The 20,337-nt window shown below is 41.3% G+C and overlaps 1 pseudogene; it reads left to right on the forward strand.

Moving 5' to 3' along the window:
• Window positions 1–1,922: 1,922 nt before the first annotated feature.
• LOC121584855 lies at window positions 1,923–13,533 on the forward strand (annotated as a pseudogene).
• Window positions 13,534–20,337: the final 6,804 nt, after the last annotated feature.

Consider the following 20,337-nt stretch of genomic DNA (forward strand, 5'->3'; position numbering starts at 1 on the left):
GAAAAAAGTATTTAGTCAGCCACCAATTGTGCAAGTTCTCCCACTTAAAAAGATGAGAGAGGCCTGTAGTTTTCATCATAGGTACACGTGAACTATGACAGACAAAATTAGAATTTTTTTCCAGAAAATCACATTGTAGGATTTTTATGAATTTATTTGCAAATTATGGTGGAAAATAAGTATTTGGTCAATAACAAAAGTTTCTCAATACTTTGTTATATACCCTTTGTTGGCAATGACACAGGTCAAACGTTTTCTGTAAGTCTTCACAAGGTTTTCACACACTGTTGCTGGTATTTTGGCCCATTCCTCCATGCAGATCTCCTCTAGAGCAGTGATGTTTTGGGGCTGTCGCTGGGCAACACAGACTTTCAACTCTCTCCAAAGATTTTCTATGGGGTTGAGATCTGGAGACTGGCTAGGCCACTCCAGGACCTTGAAATGCTTCTTACGAAGCCACTCCTTCGTTGCCCGGGCGGTGTGTTTGGGATCATTGTCATGCTGAAAGACCCAGCCACGTTTCATCTTCAAAGCCCTTGCTGATGGAAGGAGGTTTTCACTCAATCTCACGATACATGGCCCCATTCATTCTTTCCTTTACACGGATCAGTCATCCTGGTCCCTTTGCAGACAAACAGCCCCAAAGCATGATGTTTCCACCCCCATGCTTCACAGTAGGTATGGTGTTCTTTGGATGCAATTCAGCATTCTTTGTCCTCCAAACACGGCGAGTTGAGTTTTTACCAAAAAGTTCTATTTTGGTTTCATCTGACCATATGACATTCTCCCCAATCCTCTTCTGGATCATCCAAATGCACTCTAGCAAACTTCAGACGGGCCTGGACATGTACTGGCTTAAGCAGGGGGACACGTCTTGCACTGCAGGATTTGAGTCCCTGGCGGCATGGTGTGTTACTGATGGTAGGCTTTGTTACTTTGGTCCCAGCTCTCTGCAGGTCATTCACTAGGTCCCCCGTGTGGTTCTGGGATTTTTGCTCACCGTTCTTGTGATCATTTTGACCCCACGGGGTGAGATCTTGCGTGGAGCCCCAGATCGAGGGAGATTATCAGTGGTCTTGTATGTCTTCCATTTCCTAATAATTGCTCCCACAGTTGATTTCTTCAAACCAAGCTGCTTACCTATTGCAGATTCAGTCTTCCCAGCCTGGTGCAGGTCTACAATTTTGTTTCTGGTGTCCTTTGACAGCTCTTTGGTCTTGGCCATAGTGGAGTTTGGAGTGTGACTGTTTGAGGTTGTGGACAGGTGTCTTTTATACTGATAACAAGTTCAAACAGGTGCCATTAATACAGGTAACGAGTGGAGGACAGAGGAGCCTCTTAAAGAAGAAGTTACAGGTCTGTGAGAGCCAGAAATCTTGCTTGTTTGTAGGTGACCAAATACTTATTTTCCGCCATAATTTGCAAATAAATTCATTAAAATTCCTACAATGTGATTTTCTGGAAAAAAAAATTCTCAATTTGTCTGTCATAGTTGACGTGTACCTATGATGAAAATTACAGGCCTCTCTCATCTTTTTAAGTGGGAGAACTTGCACAATTGGTGGCTGACTAAATACTTTTTTTCCCCCAACGTAGTAACTGTACAATACTTGTGAAATCCTGTTTGGATATGTTGCAGACCACCTAAACAGAGTCTGTGACAACAACGCAATGTCCCACATGTAACTTGTGTTGCAATGCTGAGCAAACGTTTAACCGCATGCCCTCAGAATTGGGCAAGTGGTGTTACCACACCTTTCAATCATGTCTCAACCATTACAAGCAGATTCAACACTTCTACTGTGTGTTTACAATAGGTGATTGGGCAACGCTTCGCTATCAACAGTGCCAAAATGTGTCATGCAGGATATGCAGGAGAATGCAAGGTCAATGATGGGAAGTACCACCCAGATGTGTATATATGGTTCTGCACACACCTCCAGCCAGGTATAAAAAGAGTAGTAGTGGTGATCATTACATGCATGTTAAGGCACAGTTAACAAGGTACTACAAACTATCAACCAAACAGGTAAGGGAACTAAATGTTTTATTTTTGATAATATGGGAGACATTTTCATCAATCAAAAGAGCACAGATGTGTGCATAAAATACTGTTAAACTTGATCTACAACGTGATTTCATGTTTTATTTTCTTCAACTAAGTGTAGAATGAGGAGGCTATTATTCAACCAGAGATCAGTGTTCTGAGTGATGAATGCAATGCACACAATGCAATTGGTATTTTCAGTATTTTGGATAATATGTACTTTGGATAAGCATATTACTCCCTTTCTATTTGAAATGTTATGGTTAATTCGCAAACTGCCATTTGCTCATGCAAAATGTCCCCTACGTGTGTGTATGCATTAACTGTGGCTTTGCAAGTTTGTTATAGTATAGTGGATCAACATATATCATGCAAGTCTTAATGTTTGCAGAAAGGTTTGCACAAAATATTTGCAGAAATGTTTGCACCGTCTACATTGAATGAAATGTTGTTTGCTGTGCAGTCTCAGTGAGTGCAGATAAGCCTATCGTAGTGCTGTTGACATCATGCATGCTGCCTATATGGACACCCTGCTTTTCAGAGTCAAAATGGCAAAATACAAGGTGACTGTGCACACACACAACATCGCAACTGCCACCACGATGAACAACGTCTTCATCAAGCTGGTTGGCGAAAATGGAGAGAGCAAGCGCACGTGGCTCACTAGCTTGAAGGGAGGCTTCTATCAAGGCACGGTAAGTCAGTCATGTACCTATCAGTACTAAGATATATTTCCCTTTAAAGCTAGAATCCTTAATTGAAACAATAACAAAGTGCACACCCCGCCTCTGTTTTGGCAAAAGGCTGAGAGATGGGCTTGTAGAAATGTCACCATTCTCAAATTCATAGACTTAGCTATGGATGCAAGAACTGACCATCCATGATATAAACATGTATAGTTCTAACCATGTTTTGTGGCTATAGCTCAGTGTTTGTTTACATTTACATTGTTTTACAAACATTGGAATAAAACAAGCTTATATGTTAGGTTCTGATTGGGTACGACAGTTGAACTAAGCTCATGAGGCAATTATAAGTTATATTCTTCAAGAATCTATGGGTGTATATATAATTAATTTATCAATCCAAAAAAATTGATGTAGCAACTAATGATTCTACCTTTTAATAAGACTTGCCATTTGCATTTTTCAAATACTGTACTCAAAGCACACACAATATATACATACACATATATTGTATATGACATGAAGTCTTAGTTGCCTTTGTTGGGCCCCTATGTAATAATACTGGTAGTACAGGATTAGTTATATTTGCCTGTGTTATTTGCTTTCTCACACAGTCCAGGTTCCTCTTTCTCTCTTTCACACATCTCTCTCTCTTTATCTCTCTTTCTCTCTCACTCTCTCTCCCCCCTCCCTTTCTTTCTCTCTCACTCCCTCCCTCCATCTCGTTTTTCTCATTCCCTCCATCTCTCTCTCTCTCTCTCTCTCTCTCTCTCTCCTCCCTGCTCTCTCTGCAGGCGTCTCGTGAATTTGACGTGGAGTGCCCCTCCTCCCTCGGCACGCTGGTGCTGATAGAGCTGGACAAACAGACCCTCCCGTTCTTCCCCCAGGACGCCTGGTTCCCGTCCAAGGTTGTCGTGACGACACCAGAGGGAGACACATGCCAGTTCCCCATCTACCGTTGGATTATGGACAAGGAGGTGCACCTGTTCAGAGAGGGCACAGGTCAGCACCGTGTGACGTTATAAAACGACATCACATAGACATGTTAGAATGAGCAACGTATAAAAAAAAAGTGGATACGTGCAGCCATTGTGAGGGGCGGGCACTTTCATTGTGTATGCACGCTGTCACTGTCACGATCGTCTAAAGGAGCGGACCAATACGCAGCGCGTGGAGTGAACATAATGACTTTATTTCATAAAGCAACCACGAAAAAACAACAAATGACGATAGTGAAGTCCTCTGTAACACTGACAGAAACATGGAACAAAAACCCACAAACAGTGAAACACAACAGTATATATATGGCTCCCAATCAGAGATAACGAGCCGACAGCTGACACTCGTTACCTCCGATTGGGAGTCATTGACCAATCACCACTAAACACAAACAAAATGAAACTCACCCAACCCCAACACCACCAAATGAAATACACCCTGGCTCTAACACACAGTCCTGGAGCCAGAGTGTGACAGTCACTAAGTTTTAAAAGCTACTTTGCCTCTTAGGGTCACCGTACATACAGTAATATATGCAACACTGGCGCTGAAGTATTACTGCAATAATACAATGACGTGTGATTAACGTTTCCACTTGATTGATTATTTTCTATATTTTCAGCTAAAAGACTCTGTGATGAAACGAATCATCTTGCCAGGTACAGCAGGGAAAAAGAGATGAAGACGAGAACTGAGCAGTACTGGTAGGTGCTGTGGTGTGTGTGTCGTGATCTTTTGGCCTAGCTGCTCAGTCTGTCCATTTTATCTGACCAACCTCCATATATTTCCTGCTCCTCCTCAGCTGGGATACCTATAAGGAGGGTTTCCCCGGCAGCATGAAGTCAGACAACCCTCTGGATCTTCCTTGCGAGGTCCAATTCTCCTTCACCAAGGCCACCCAGTTCCTCTTCACTGCCGCCACCGGGTGAGTTCCTCACCTAAGCCAAATTTATGCCGATTTGAGTACACAACATGAGAATGCAATGTGCTACTCATAATGGCTTCCCAATGTGGTTATGTGGTGAGTTACAGAATGAGGAATTGGCGTGCTCAACTCAAAGGCATGTAGTAACAAAAAGTATTTGGGTGCCGAGTTCAAAAGGCATAGACTAAGGGGAAAAAACGAAAAACCCTCACTCACTAAAATATTCTTTACGTTTTAATGTCTTTTTAGGCAGCACAGGTTGTCAACAATAGTAGAACAATGTATGTAAATAATGAATGTAAATTCTGATTGTGAAAAAAGATTCTACAATGTTTCATCATTTATAAATATGTGTGAATGCCTATTTTTCTCCAAATGCTGACGAAGGCTGTCGCCCAAACGTGTCCGTTTGCTCTGACCTCTCCTGCTTATAATTACATTCAAATGTAAGAATATTTCACTGCGGGTTTGAGCTTTTTTCCTTTGTCCAGTATGTGGTGAGATGAACATTTTGGGCTGCACATGCTTGCATATTTTTGCGACTATGCAGGACAGCCATTTTTGCGTAGCTAATTGAGTTGCGTATGTCGGGTATAATTCATCCTCTAAGGACAGTTCAAATAGTACTTCCTGCAGCAGATCATCAAAGCTCTTCTAAAGTACGCCATTCATTTATATTGTTTGGGATAATGCCTGGGTTTTGAATTTGCTCTGTGAAACCCTATTGGCTCAGCTTGACATAGTTCCTTGTCTCCCATTCTGTAGGATCACTGAGCTGAAACTGAAGGGGTATTCTGACAGCAAGAAGAACTGGAAAAACATTGATGAACTCAGCAAGGTCTTCTGCTGCAATAGAACAGTCATCTCAGGTGAGTGCATTTAACTAGAGCATTTGCAGTATTAACTCCAGGGGCCTGTTTATTAGGTGGTAAACATTTTGAAACAAAGTGAAACTGGGAAGTAATACTACTTGAATATGTCCAATAAAAATATACATATATACTGAAAACGACCCTTTGTTTACTAGGCACCATACGGAAGAAAACAGACTGAAACAGGGAGGGAATACCTGTCCAATAAGAAACGCTTGATTTTGTTTTCTGTTGAAAAGGTTTTTCTACGGTGTGCACTAATTAATACGACCCAGAACATATTGTAGTGAAACTCAATGAATTTCCTCCTTCCAGACTACGCACAGGCGCACTGGAAGGAAGACGAGCTTTTTTGGGTACCAGTATCTGAACGGTTCCAACCCAATGTTGATCCGTCAGCTGCTCTGAGTTGCCTGCAAAGTTCCCCGTCACAGAAGACATGGTCAAGCCCTCTCTTCGTGGATCGTCCAGCCTCCAAAGGGAATTGCAGGTACTGTACAGTACGTCAAAATGGGACTCTTCAGTAAAATAAATGTTCACATGAATCGTTGAAAGTTGCCTAAATTATTGCAGTACCACTTATAGTATGAGGGGCGCTGGACTAGGGGCAGTCCTCTTGGACCTAGATGACTATCTTGGATATTCACAATTATCAATGGAAGTCAATAGAGATCCCTTTCTTAGATGTCCAGACCTCCACTTTCTTGGACCATCAGAGGCATGTACCAGATTATTTTTAGGACCTCCAGATTTATTTTGTGGAGGTCCATCCAGTATGTTCCTCAATAGCTAGGTTTCCATCCAATTGGCGACAGATTTTCATGCGAATATTCTCAAATCCACATAAAAACAATATACACATTTTCCCACCAGAGATGTTTCCATCAAATTGACCTGTTGCGGATAAAAGGCTGTGTGATGTAGAGCACATAAAAATAACTTTTGTGGTTAAATTCCCAAGTGAAATGGGTTTCCATTGCATTTTCAACTCTACTGATGGTTTTGTCACATTTTTTTTCTGTTAACATATAGCGAATGTTCCCACTGTTGGCACGTGTGCTCTAGCCAACAGCTTGCAGACACAGTGCAGGTGTAGCCTACATGATGAGATTATTATGGACAAAAGAGCAATATAATTTTTATTTATCAATGGCAGCCAAGCAGCATTGGTCATCATGTCACCAGAAAAAGACCCTGGATATTTATTGGAAAGGAGCATCAAGCTCATCTCTGTGCACTTTCACTACCCTGCGAAGTTCATCATAATTTACTTCTGTAGTAAATGTAATCTGTAGCCTAATAAATTGATGGTTTTCCAGAGTCGTAGTGGGAGGACCACACAACAAATCATTGTGTGACTCCAAGTTTGCTTAGATATAATGGTTATTATATCAATTTTTGCGCATAAAAGCACCATTCCACCACCATTTCACGCATAATACGTTTTACCGACACAAAAATATCCAACCTTCTCTAGCCTATTTTGTTTTGTCGACATGCTGAAAGTTTACAGACAAATGTTCTGTTTCCATCCGGCCTGTCGTGACATCTTCCATCCGACATGTACTTCACACGCATAAAAACGTTGGAGGGAAACCTGCTTCCTGGAAAAATAAAAAACATCTAAGAAAGTAATCCCAGTATTATTTTCTTTGATGTTTTTGTGGGGGATGGTAACCCTAAAATCCAATAAAGTAATCGCAAACATAACTTTATTGGATATTTTTTGGGATAATCCTCGTAAAACACACAGCTACAATATCTTGCCCATTCCAAAACACCAAGAAAGTTAACCGTTATCCTAACCTGTTGCATTTTTGCATTCTATTCTACAGCAGCTTTTGGATTTATTCTCCCATGTCATCCTATCCAAAACAGAGCGGCAACATATTCCTGCTTGACTACAAGAACCTGGATGGAATAAAGGCAAACGTGATCAATAGGAAAAAACAGTACATGGTGGCTCCTCTGGTCCTGCTCTACAGAACCCCTGATGATAAACTGATGCCCATCGCCATCCAGGTAAGGTTGATGGACAGTGGGGAGAACAAGTATTTGATACACTGCCGATTTTGCAGGTTTTCTTACTTACAAAGCATGTAGAGGTCTGTAAATTTTATCATAGGTACACTTCAACTGTGAGAGACGGAATCTAAAACAGAAATACAGAAAATCACATTATATGATTTTTAAGTAATTAATTTGCATTTTATTGCATGACATAAGTATTTGATCACCTACCAACCAGTAATATATAATATAAAAGACACCTGTCCACACACTCAATCAAACAGACTTCAACCTCTCCACAATGGCCAAGACCAGAGAGCTGTGTAAGGACATCAGGGATAAAATTGTAGACCTGCACAAGGATGGGATGGGCTACAGGACAATAGGCAAACAGCTTGGTGAGAAGGCAACCACTGTTGGCGCAATTATTAGAAAATGGAAGAAGTTCAAGATGACGGTCAATCACCCTCGGTCTGGGGCTCCATGCAAGATCTCACCTCGTGGGGCATCAATGATCATGAGGAAGGTGAGGGATCAGCCCAGAACTACACGGCAGGACCTGGTCAATAACCTGAAGAGAGCTGGGACCACAGTCTCAAAGAAAACCATTAGTAACACACTACGCCGTCATGGATTAAAATCCTGCAGCGTACGCAAGGTCCCCCTGCTAAGCCAGCGCATGTCCAGGCCCGTCTGAAGTTTGCCAATGACCATCTGGATGATCCAGAGGAGGAATGGGGAGAAGGTCATGTGGTCTGATGAGACAAAAATAGAGATTTTTGGTCTAAACTCCACTCACCGTGTTTGGAGGAAGAAGAAGGATGAGTACAACCCCAAGAACACCATCCCAACCGTGAAGCATGGAGGTGGAAACATCATTCTTTGGGGATGCTTTTCTGCAAAGGGAACAGGACGACTGCACCGTATTGAGGGGAGGATGGATGGGGCCATGTATCGCAAGATCTTGGCCAACAACCTCCTTCCCTCAGTAAGAGCATTGAAGATGGGTCGTGGCTGGATCTTCCAGCATGACAACGACCCGAAACACGCAGCCAGGGCAACTAAGGAGTGGCTCCGTAAAAAGCATCTCAAGGTCCTGGAGTGGCCTAGCCAGTCTCCAGACCTGAACCCAATAGAAAATCTTTTGAGGGAGCTGAAAGTCCGTATTGCCCAGCGACAGCCCCGAAACCTGAAGGATCTGGAGAAGGTCTGTATGGAGGAGTGAGCCAAAATCCCTGCTGCAGTGTGTACAAACCTGGTCAAGACCTACAGGAAACGTATGATCTCTGTAATTGCAAACAAAGGTTTCTGTACCAAATATTAAGTTCTGCTTTTCTGATGTATCAAATACTTATGACTTTGCAATAAAATGCAAATTAATTACTTAAAAATCATACAAAGTGATTTTCTGGATTTTTGTTTTAGATTGTCTCTCACAGTTGAAGTGTACCTATGATAAAAATTACATACCTCTACATGCTTTGTAAGTAGGAATACCTGCAAAATCAAATACTTGTTCTCCCCACTGTAACTAACGTTGGAGTGTAGACCACAGCCACGGAGACCATTAGAAGTGAGAGAGTGTGTAAACCCATCATGTTTCAATCTTCCTCAGAGAGCCCACATACCAGGGGAGGCTGGTGGAGGTAGAAATGGGGAGGACGGGCTCGTTACTACCGTTCCATTCTTTACGTTCCAGCCATTACGACGAGCCCGTCCTCCACATGTTTCCCTCCACCAGCCTCCACTGTATCTGACAGTGCCCAAAGAAAATATTTTTGATAGTGTCTTCAAATGCTTTTAATTAATGCACCACTACACACTTAAAAAATAGGGTTTATCAAGGGTTCTTTGGGAAGGGTGATGGTTTTATGTGAAACCTTTGAGTCCTTCAATGCTTCTTTGCAGTTCAGAAAAGGGTTCTTTCCTCTTTTAGTGATAATTGAAACGTAGGGGAGGGCAGCTCATAATTGTTTTGGGGGCGTGGTTTGCTCAATGCTCTTTGAGTGAGAGCATCATTCCAGTTTATCTTATCTGTTGTGTTATTGTAACAGTTTTGCTTCCGTCTCTCTCCTCGCCCTTACCTTGGCTTGAACCAGGGACCCTCTGCACACATCGACAACAGTCACCCTCGAAGCACCGTTACCCGTCGCTCCACAAAAGCCGCGGCCCTTGCAGAGCAAGGGAAACAACTACTTCAAGGTCTCAGAGCGAGTGACATTTCACACTGGTTACATTATTATGCCATTACATGTTAAATATGACTATGGCCAGTGAAAGTGTCTTGTGAAATAAGTAAGGAATAATCAACGAGGGGCTATGCGTTCTCTGGAAAATAAGGAATAATGAGGTGTGTTCCACAATGCGCTAGAATGCATAGAGCCCCGAGTTGAAACCCTTTCATACCATGGCTAGGGGCGGCAGGTAGCCTGGCGGGTAGGAGCATTGGGCCAGTAACTGAAAGGTTGCTGGATCGAATCCCAGAGCTGACAAGGTAAAAATCTGTCATTCTGCCCCTGAGCAAGGCAGTTAACCCTCTGTTTCCCAGGTGCCAATGATGTGGATGTCAATTAAGACAGCCCCCCGCACCTCTCTGACTCATAGGGGTTGGGTTAAATGCGTAAGACACATTTCAGTTGAATGCATTCAGTTCTCTGTAGTTATGTACTTGAAAATGTATCAATTGACCATTTGGGCATACTTTATACAAAATAGTCCAGTATTGCAAAGCTTCACTGGATCAATCTGAAACTTTGCACACACACACTGCTTCCATCTAGTGGCCAGAATCTAAATTGCGCCTAAACTGCAATATTATATTGTGGCTTTTCTCTTGCATTTCAAAGATGGAACTTCTTTTTTGGGGGAAAATGCATGTTTTTTTGTTTGTATTATCTTTTACCAGATCTAATGTGTTATATTCTCCTACATTAATTTCACATTTCCACAAACGGTCCTCTGTAGCTCAATTGGTAGAGCATGGCGCTTGTAACGCCAGGGTAGTGGGTTCGATCCCCGGGACCACCCATACGTATGACTGTAAGTCACTTTGGATAAAAGCATCTGCTAAATGGCATATTATAATATTATTATTATAAGAATATGCATCATATTCTTGCTTCAGGTCCTGAGCTACAGGCAGTTAGATTTGGGTATGTCATTTTAGGCGAAAATTGAAAAAAAGGGTCAGATCCTTTAGAGGTTAAACAGTGATTATGTTGCTGTTAGCCATCTATGGGGTCCCTAACACTCTATCTCCCCACAGCTGAAGCAAGAGCCTGGAGAAGACAACCCCATCTTTCTTCCTACTGACTCTGAGTATGACTGGCTCCTGGCCAAGATCTTTGTGAGGAGCGCCGACTTTCAAGAGCACCAGCTCAACGTCCACCTGCTGCGCACTCACCTCCTGGCTGAAGTGTTCGCCGTAGCACTGTTGCGCAACATGCCCATGGTGCACCCCCTCTACAAGGTACATAACACAGCACAGCATAACATAGCATAACCACAGGAGGTTGGGGAGGACGGGCTCGTGGTAATGGCTGGAGCGGAAAGAGTGGAATGGTATCAAATACATGGTTTCCATGTGTTTGATGCCATTCACTCCATTCCAGCCATTATTATGAGCCGTCCTCCCCTCAGCAGCCTCCACTGAGCATAATATAGCATAACATAATGTAGCATAGCATAGCATAATATAACATAGCATAATATAGCATAACATAACATAGCATAGCATAATATAACACAATATAGCATAACATCACATAATATTGCATGTCCAGTTCAAAAGTATAGTGCTCCGTGGATCAAATCAAATTGTATTTGTCACATGCGCCGAATACAACAGGTGTTGACCTTACCGTGAAATGCTTACTTACAATCCCTTAATCAACAATGCAGTTGTAAGAAAATAGAGTTAAGAAAATATTTACTAAATAAACTAAAGTTTAAAAAAGTAACACAATAAAAAAACAATAACGAGGCTATATAGAGGGGGTACCGGTACCAAGTCAATGTGCGGGGGTACAGGTTACTCGAGGTAATTGAGGTAATTTGTACATGTAGGTAGGGGTAAAGTGACTATGCATAGATAATAAACAGCGAGTAGCAGCAGTGTAAAAACAAAGGGGGGGTGGCCATTTGATTAATTGTTCAGCAGTCTTATGGCTTGGGGGTAGAAGCCGTTAAGGAGCCTTTTGGACCTAGACTAGGCGCTCCAGTACCGCTTGCCGTGCGGTAGCAGAGAGAAAAGTCTATGACTTGGGTGACTGGAGTCTTTGACAATTTTTGGGGCCTTCCTCTGACACCGCCTAGTATAGAGGTCCTGGATGGCAGGAAGCTTGGCCCCAGTGATGTACTGGGCCGTACGCATTACCCTCTGTAGCGCCTTACGGTCAGATGCCGAGCAGTTGCCATACCAGGCGATGATGCAACCGGTCAGGATGCTCTCGATGGTGCAGCTGTCAAACTTTTTGAGGATCTGGGGACCCATGCCAAATATTTTCAGTCTCCTGAAGGGGAATAGGTATTGTCGAGCCCCCTTCACAACTGTCTTGGTGTGTTTGCACCATGATTGACACATTGAAGTCTTATACACTTATTTCTAATGTGGTCCTCCAGACTGTCCTTACTAATGCCAGTTTCTCTCTTGGGATTGTTGACCATCCATCCTTCTCTCCACCCTGGTTTACTGCTTTGCTTCTGATTCCACACACCCGCTTACACCCTCCAGATCAACCTCTTGGCCCGGGCATTTCTGATAGCTGATGAAGGAGTTTTCACTAAGGTAGGCTACTGAGTGGACTGTTTCGGAGTAGAAGTGTGTGGTGTCCATATTAGGAATCCCACGTCCATGGAAGTTGTGTCAGAGTCAGCATGCATTCAGTTGTATTTTCTTTTAGTGAACCTACAGTACCACCGAGTAACCTAATATATGCCATTTAGCAGACGCTTTATCCACAGCGACTTAGTCATGCGTGCATATATTTTACGTATGGGTGGTCCCGGGAATCGAACCAGTACCCTGGCGTTTCAAGAGCCATGCCTACCAACTGAGCTACAAAGGACCACATCATACTTGCTGGGAGGTTCACTATCTCTCATAGAACCAGTGTAATATTGCAGCTTAGTTAAAGTACATTATAACGTTACAAATGATGTAATCATGTAACTTTTTAAGTGAGTATAGGTGTATATTTTATTAAAGCTTTTCCCCCAACCCCTGTATCATCGACGTTGTAGTTTGCCGCGCTGGGCGGAGAGGGGATGATTGAGATCCTGAGGAGATCTGTGGCCTCATTGACCTACAGCTCCCTCTGTATGCCGGAAGACATCACTGCCCGAGGTCTGGAGTCAGTCCAACAACTACTACAGGGATGATGGACTCAAGCTGTGGAACATCATCCACAGGTAGGCTACGACAGAGCAGACCTACGTGGTGGTGGTACAGTATAATCCGCTGGTAGAATCTACAGTGTGAGCATAGCTCTACATAGATATGATATCTTCTTCCTTTGTTCTTCCGTCTTCGCTATAGGTTCGTAGAGGGAGTGATTTGTTTCTATTACAAGAGTGACTCAGAGGTCCGGGAAGACCAGGAACTACAGAACTGGATCAAGGATATCTTTGACCATGGCTTCCTGGCCCAAGAATGCACAGGTGACTATGTACAGGGTAATAGGTGGGGGGTGGTAATGACGTATGGTGAAATGCCTTGTTTTTAACAATGTTTTTTGTGTCTGGACCGTAACTTCCCTGGCATAACTCACAACTTCACGTATGGTGAAATGTCTTGTTTTTAACAATGTTTTTTGTGTCTGGACCGTAACTTCCCTGGCATAACTCACAACTTCCATGGACTTGACTGTCTTATTAGTAACAGTCCACCCAGCCTCCCCCTGGCATAACTCCATTCACCGCACACCTCTTTCTCGGTTCTTACCTTTCTGTCCAGGAATCCCTCAGTCTTTCTCCACTGTGCCAGAGGTCATCTGAGTTCGTCACCGTGGTGATCTTCACCAGCTCAGGCCAACATTTCTCTGCTGTCAACTTCTGGACAGGTGGGTGTAGCGAGCCCGTATACTTTTTTTTTCAAGGGTTTTATTCAGTGGTGTAAAGTACTTCAGTAAAAATACTTTAAAGTACTACTTAAGTAGTTTTTAGGTTATCTGTACGTTACTTTACTATTTATATTCTCCAACTTTTACTTTTACTTCACTACATTCCTAATGAAAATAATGTACTTTTTACTCCATTCATTTTCCCTGACACCCAAAAGTACTCGTTCGATTTTGACAAAAAAATTGTCCAATTCACACACTTATGAAGAGAACATCCCTGGCGGACTCACTAAACACACATGCTTTGTTTGTAAATTATGTCTGAGTGTTGGAGTGTGCTCCTGGCTATCCATCAATAAAAAATACAAATAAAATGGTGCCGTCTGGTTTTCTTAATACAGGGAATTATAAATGGTGTATACTTTTACTTTTGATACTTAAGTACATTTGAGCAATTCCATTGACTTTTGATACATAACTATATTTAAAACCAAATACTTTTAGACTTTTACTCAAGTAGTATTTTACTGGGTGACTTACTTTTATTTGAGTCATTTTCTATTAAAGTATCTTTACTTTTACTCAAGTATAACAATTGAGTACTTTTTCTACCACTGGTGTTATTAAGCTAAATCTAAGCGCTACTGCCATTATCTGCCTCATCTATAATTTAGGAAGAGACATATTTGTTAAAATGTTGCAAGGTTTTGCAGTATTCCTTGCCTCTATCATATCATCATTTCAGAATACCACCATATCGGACGTCAGTAATAATCAGTCATTCTTCTTCATGTTACAGTATGACTATGGTGGCTGGATGCCCAACACCCCCATCTCCCTGCAACAGCCACCTCCCACCACTAAGGGGCAGTCTACTGAGCGCACCATGCGGGAGACCTTCCCAGATGTCGGCACACAGCACAGGGCATGTCACCATGTGGCTCCTTAGCAAGCAATCCAGTGACTTTGTGAGTCTGTCATCTTTCATGATCTATTATCAATGTCATCTAGGCACAAAATACTATATTTAGGTACAAAATATCCTATTTCACGTGTGCTTTTTAATGTTAAGTGATATTGTTACCTAGCAATATTTCTCTAACGATTATTCTCCATAGCACGGGTGGCCCTTGGCCAGTACCCCAAGAGCAGCTTCAACGGGTACCACCCTGCAGGATGATCGAGAAAGTTCCAGGCGGAGCTGAAAGTCTCTTCAGCGACCATCAATGCCAGGAACTCTGGGCTACCAGTGCCAACACTTTCATGGACCCTGCTGTGGTGGAGAACAGCGTGGCCATTTAGATAAGTCAAGGGCCTAGACCAGGGTCCAGTTCATTAGGCACTAATTGGAAGAAAACCGTGGAACTACCTGGACTTTTCCAACATAAGAAAGGTTTATTTTGGTTGTCCTTTGTGTATCGTTTTAAAAAGTGTTTTTGTTGCGTGCCTGATGAACAAGACGCCAGGCCTTGTACAGATTCTGGAGGCATGCACCAGTGAAACATACCGCACCTTCAATCTATATATTTTTTTTTTATTGAGCATAACCATTTTTTTGCTTCGCTAAACTAATGTCCCAATTCTATCAGATAAAGGGAAATGACTGTGGGTTCAGTCAGAATGTTATCGCTGTATCATAGTGTTAACTGTGTTAAACCAACACACACTTACATGAGTGTCCCTCTCACGGACAAAGAAAACTTGTTGACGTTATTATTACCTTTGTACGTGTAGCATATATGTTAAGAAATACAGGGTCTTTCTTACGGATTAATTTCTGGTGCCATACTCGGACTACAGGGATTGCTGGCAAAAATGAGCACTCCTGCTAAATGAGTGACACTGAAATGTTGATTAACAGTAAACAAGTGTGAGAGAACAATAGGTGTGACTCTTTGCTACAATTTAAAGCTAATATTTTTTATCTCCGGTTCTTCTTGTGATATTTGCCTGCACCTCATCTCATTTTGGTTGAAGCGCTGTCGACTCCTCATGTATTAAATAAAAAAAGACATGCATAAAACGATGAGGAAATGATGAATTTATATGAATTCCAGATATTTTGTTTAACACAACTCTCATTTCCTGATTTTTTTTTTCCACCATAATTTGCAAATAAATTCATAAAAAATCCTACAATGTGATTTTCTGGATTTTTTTTCCTCAATTTGTCTGTCATAGTTGACGTGTACCTATGATGAAAATTACAGGCCTCTCATCTTTTAAGGTGGGAGAACTTGCACAATTGGTGGTTGACTAAAATACTTTTTTTCCCACTGTAATTTGGTAGCTCCCTTTACTACCTAAATACTGCCTAACTTCACTACTGCTCCCCCTAGCCCTTGGCAACATTCCAATTAGATAAGCTAATCTCTTCTCCTAGGTTATACATTTTGTCAACCTTCAATTACGTGCAGTAATCTAAAGATGGTAAGTACACACAAAACATGATACAGATATCCCCAGTCCCTAACTCATCAATAATCGCTTTGTATCAATCTAATTCCCTCATAACTAATCTCACAATGATTATTGAGCCCTAAATCTGCTCCATGTGATCTCATCTCAAATGATCAATTATCAATTATTTTATCAACCCCCTAGGAAAATCTGTCTCCCCTTCTATTGTTCCTTTCGCTCCTGTAAATGTCATATTTCCTTAATTAGCCAATACAATCACATACTCCGTGTAAGTAAGACATTATATTTTATCCCAGGCAACCCCTTAACATAATGCTATAGGAGACTTCCATCAATCCTGGAAGACACTATATAATACCACGTTTCATTAAGTTTACTACACCTTCTAATATAACCCTATAACCCCTTTCTATTAATTTAATCATCGCAACCTGTTGCATTGATATTTTTAAAATATAAACCTATTGTTTAATAACTTCATACTTATAACCAATGTTTATTCAATCCATCATCCTAATAGTAAAAACGATATCCCATTGTTCACGTAACGAAACCAAATTATCGTTTTAGAATTCACCACTTATTGTCATACACCACTGGTGTTACCCAACCTATACAATAAAGTAATAACCATTAGACTTCGTCAAATAAATGCTTTTCATTCAACCATTCCACCTTTTGCGCGATACCGTCAAGCAAGTATAACCCTTTTACCCGGGAACTAGAACCATAAATTATTTTCCTTTGTCCTCAACTTAAATAATTTTCACAGCTCTATCGCCATTTCAGTTCGCTATTCAATTTCTTTAACTGTTCTCTCTGATTAGGCCCTAATTAATAAAACAAATACTTGCTATCGTTGATAAGCATACATTTAATTATATTCCTATCATTTAAACTATGTACTGTCTCTCACCCCTTCCCCCTTGCTCCTTCCTACACAACGGGGGAGGCGCGGGGACCTGCCCTAATCATCTTCCTTCTTAGGAAATAATGTCATTCGTACTTGTAACATATTTTCATAGACCTATCTAGAATACTTCTAAAGCTATCTAATTCAACTTTTAATACACATAGTAATCTAGGTCCATAGCCCCAATGCAGCTTTAGCCACTGTCCCTACCTGGGTTCGAACTCAGGGACCCTCTACATACATCGCCAGTCACTCTCAACGATTATTTCAAAGCAACTACTTCCAGTTCATAGACAAGTGATGTCACCAAATGAAAACTGCACTAGCTCTCACCTCATTCAGCAACACAACAACTCTCTTTCCCTCCACCTATTCCCTATTGAATAAGTGAGTCTTTCTATTTAACCCCAACCACGCTACAAATCTTCCATTCAACATCACCAAACCAAATACTCAGTAGTATCCGGTTACCACCCATACCAGCCGTTGAATTCACTCATACATACAGATTTCACCTTATGCAATTTGCAAATAAATTCATAAAAAATCCTACAATGTGATTTTCTGGATTTTTTTTCCTCAATTTGTCTGTCATAGTTGACGTGTACCTATGATGAAAATTACAGGCCTCTCTCATCTTTTTAAGTGGGAGAACTTGCACAATTGGTGGCTGACTAAATACTTTTTTTCCCCACTGTAATTTGGTAGCTCCCTTTTACTACCTAAATACTGCCTAACTTCACTACTGCTCCCCCTAGCCCTTGGCAACATTCCAATTAGATAAGCTAATCTCTTTCTCCTGGTTATACATTTTGTCAACCTTCAATTACCGTCAGTAATCTAAAGATGGTAAGTACACACAAAACATGATACAGATATCCCCAGTCCTAACTCATCAATAATCGTTTGTATCAATCTAATTCCTCATAACTAATCTCACAATGATTATTGAGCCCCTAAATCTGCTCCATGTGATCTCATCTCAAATGATCCATTATCAATTATTTTATCAACCCCCTAGGAAAATCTGTCTCCCCTTCTATTGTTCCTTTCGCTCCTGTAAATGTCATATTTCCTTAATTAGCCAATACAATCACATACTCTGTGTAAGTAAGACATTATATTTTATCCCAGGCAACCCCTTAACATAATGCTATAGGAGACTTCCATCAATCCTGGAAGACACTATATAATACCACGTTTCATTAAGTTTACTACACCTTCTAATATTAACCCTATAACCCTTTCTATTAATTTAATCATCGCAACCTGTTGCATTGATATTTTTAAAATATAAACCTATTGTTTAATAACTTCATACTTATAACCAATGTTTATTCAATCCATCATCCTAATAGTAAAAACGATATCCCATTGTTCACGTATGAAACCAAATTATCGCTTTTAGAATTCACCACTTATTGTCATACACCACTGGTGTTACCCAACCTATACAATAAAGTAATAAACCATTAGACTCCGTCAAATAAATGATTTTCATTCAACCATTCCACCTTTTTGCGCGATACCGTCAAGCAAGTATAACCCTTTACCCGGGAACTAGAAACCATAAATTATTTTCCTTTGTCCTCAACTTAAATAATTTTCACAGCTCTATCGCCATTTCAGTTCGCTATTCAATTTCTTTAACTGTTCTCTCTGATTAGGCCCTAATTAATAAAACAAATACTTGCTATCGTTGATAAGCATACATTTAATTATATTCCTATCATTTAAACTATGTACTGTCTCTCACCCCTTCCCCCTTGCTCCTTCCTACACAACGGGGGAGGCGCGGGGACCTGCCCTAATCATCTTCCTTCTTAGGAAATAATGTCATTCGTACTTGTAACATATTTTCATAGACCTATCTAGAATACTTCTAAAGCTATCTAATTCAACTTTTAATACACATAGTAATCTAGGTCCATAGCCCCAATGCGAAAGCTTTAGCCACTGTCCCTACCTGGGTTCGAACCCAGGGACCCTCTACATACATCGCCAGTCACTCTACAACGATTATTTCAAAGCAACTACTTCCAGTTCATAGAGCAAGTGATGTCACCAAATGAAAACTGCACTAGCTCTCACCTCATTCAGCAACACAAAAACTCTCTTTCCCTCCACCTATTCCCTATTGAATAAGTGAGTCTTTCTATTTAACCCCAACCACGCTACAAATCTTCCATTCAACATCACCAAACCAAATACTCAGTAGTATCCGGTTACCACCCATACCAGCCGTTGAATTCACTCATACATACAGATTTCACCTTATGCCATTGAAATGCCCAATAAACCATAATAGTTCAATGGAGCCCCCTATTGGCTCTCCACTATATTATACATTACTTCTATAACCACATTAGTTATGGTCCGATTACCCATTAAACCTTATCACATAATCAAACAACGGCACAACCTTAAACTCATATGGGGCGGCAGGTAGCCCAGTAACCAAGAGCACCGTGCCAGCAACCGAGAGGTCGCTGGCTCCAATCCCCGAGCCGACCAGGCGAAAAATCTGCCGATGTGCCCCCGAGCAAGGCACCCAACCCCAATTGCTCCTGCAAGTCGCTCTGGACAAGAGCGTCTGCTAAATGACAAAACATTTCAATGTAAATATTCTCTACTTTCTCACGTATGATGTACGTCTACGTTTGGGTGAGAAAGTTCATACGTATATATCGTTAGAAATGTATAGGTACTTCTCAAATAATCGCTTCGTGGTGTTTTTAGCCAATTCTTAATCGACACAATCACTTCTTCAAACATTTTACCCGTGGAACCAAAAAATAGACTGTCCTTTCTGGACACTGCCCTTTCCTTTATCTCTGCAGTCGCGATGGTTATGACCTGTTTTGTTACAGTATTTACACAGGGCCTTACACTCCCTGGCCAAATGACCCTCCTTGTTACAGTTAAAGCACTTCCTCTTACCTCCTCCCTATTCTGCCTCCCTGATTTATTATAGCTATCTAATTTAGTCTTTCCTGACTCTCCAAAAGCCATACTCTCGCTGTGTCTAGCCCCCTCCTCGCTGTTTCTTCAAACCGTCCGCAATTTACATGCATCTACCTAATCATATTCATTTCCCATGGTAGAAAAATAAGAAATCCCCCTGTTTAGTAATAATTCAATCCAAAATTATTTTCCTTGGGACTTATTATCTGGTGCGACTCTTGAGCCAATGTTTATGATCTGCTTTTGTAATTAACCATTTAAATTATCCAACCGTAACCCAGAGTTTTTTTAAATCCCAGTTTCATGAAAGGGATGGGACAACCATTTTTTTTCTCACGCGACCTATTTTAGTCCCTTCCTTGAAACAATGATCACGTATTTCGATGGATCATTAGGTCTCACACGTATACAACCTTATACGATTTTTTGCTAACACTATCC

Source organism: Coregonus clupeaformis, unplaced genomic scaffold (genome assembly GCF_020615455.1).
Source record: "Coregonus clupeaformis isolate EN_2021a unplaced genomic scaffold, ASM2061545v1 scaf0396, whole genome shotgun sequence".
NCBI lineage: Eukaryota > Metazoa > Chordata > Actinopteri > Salmoniformes > Salmonidae > Coregonus > Coregonus clupeaformis.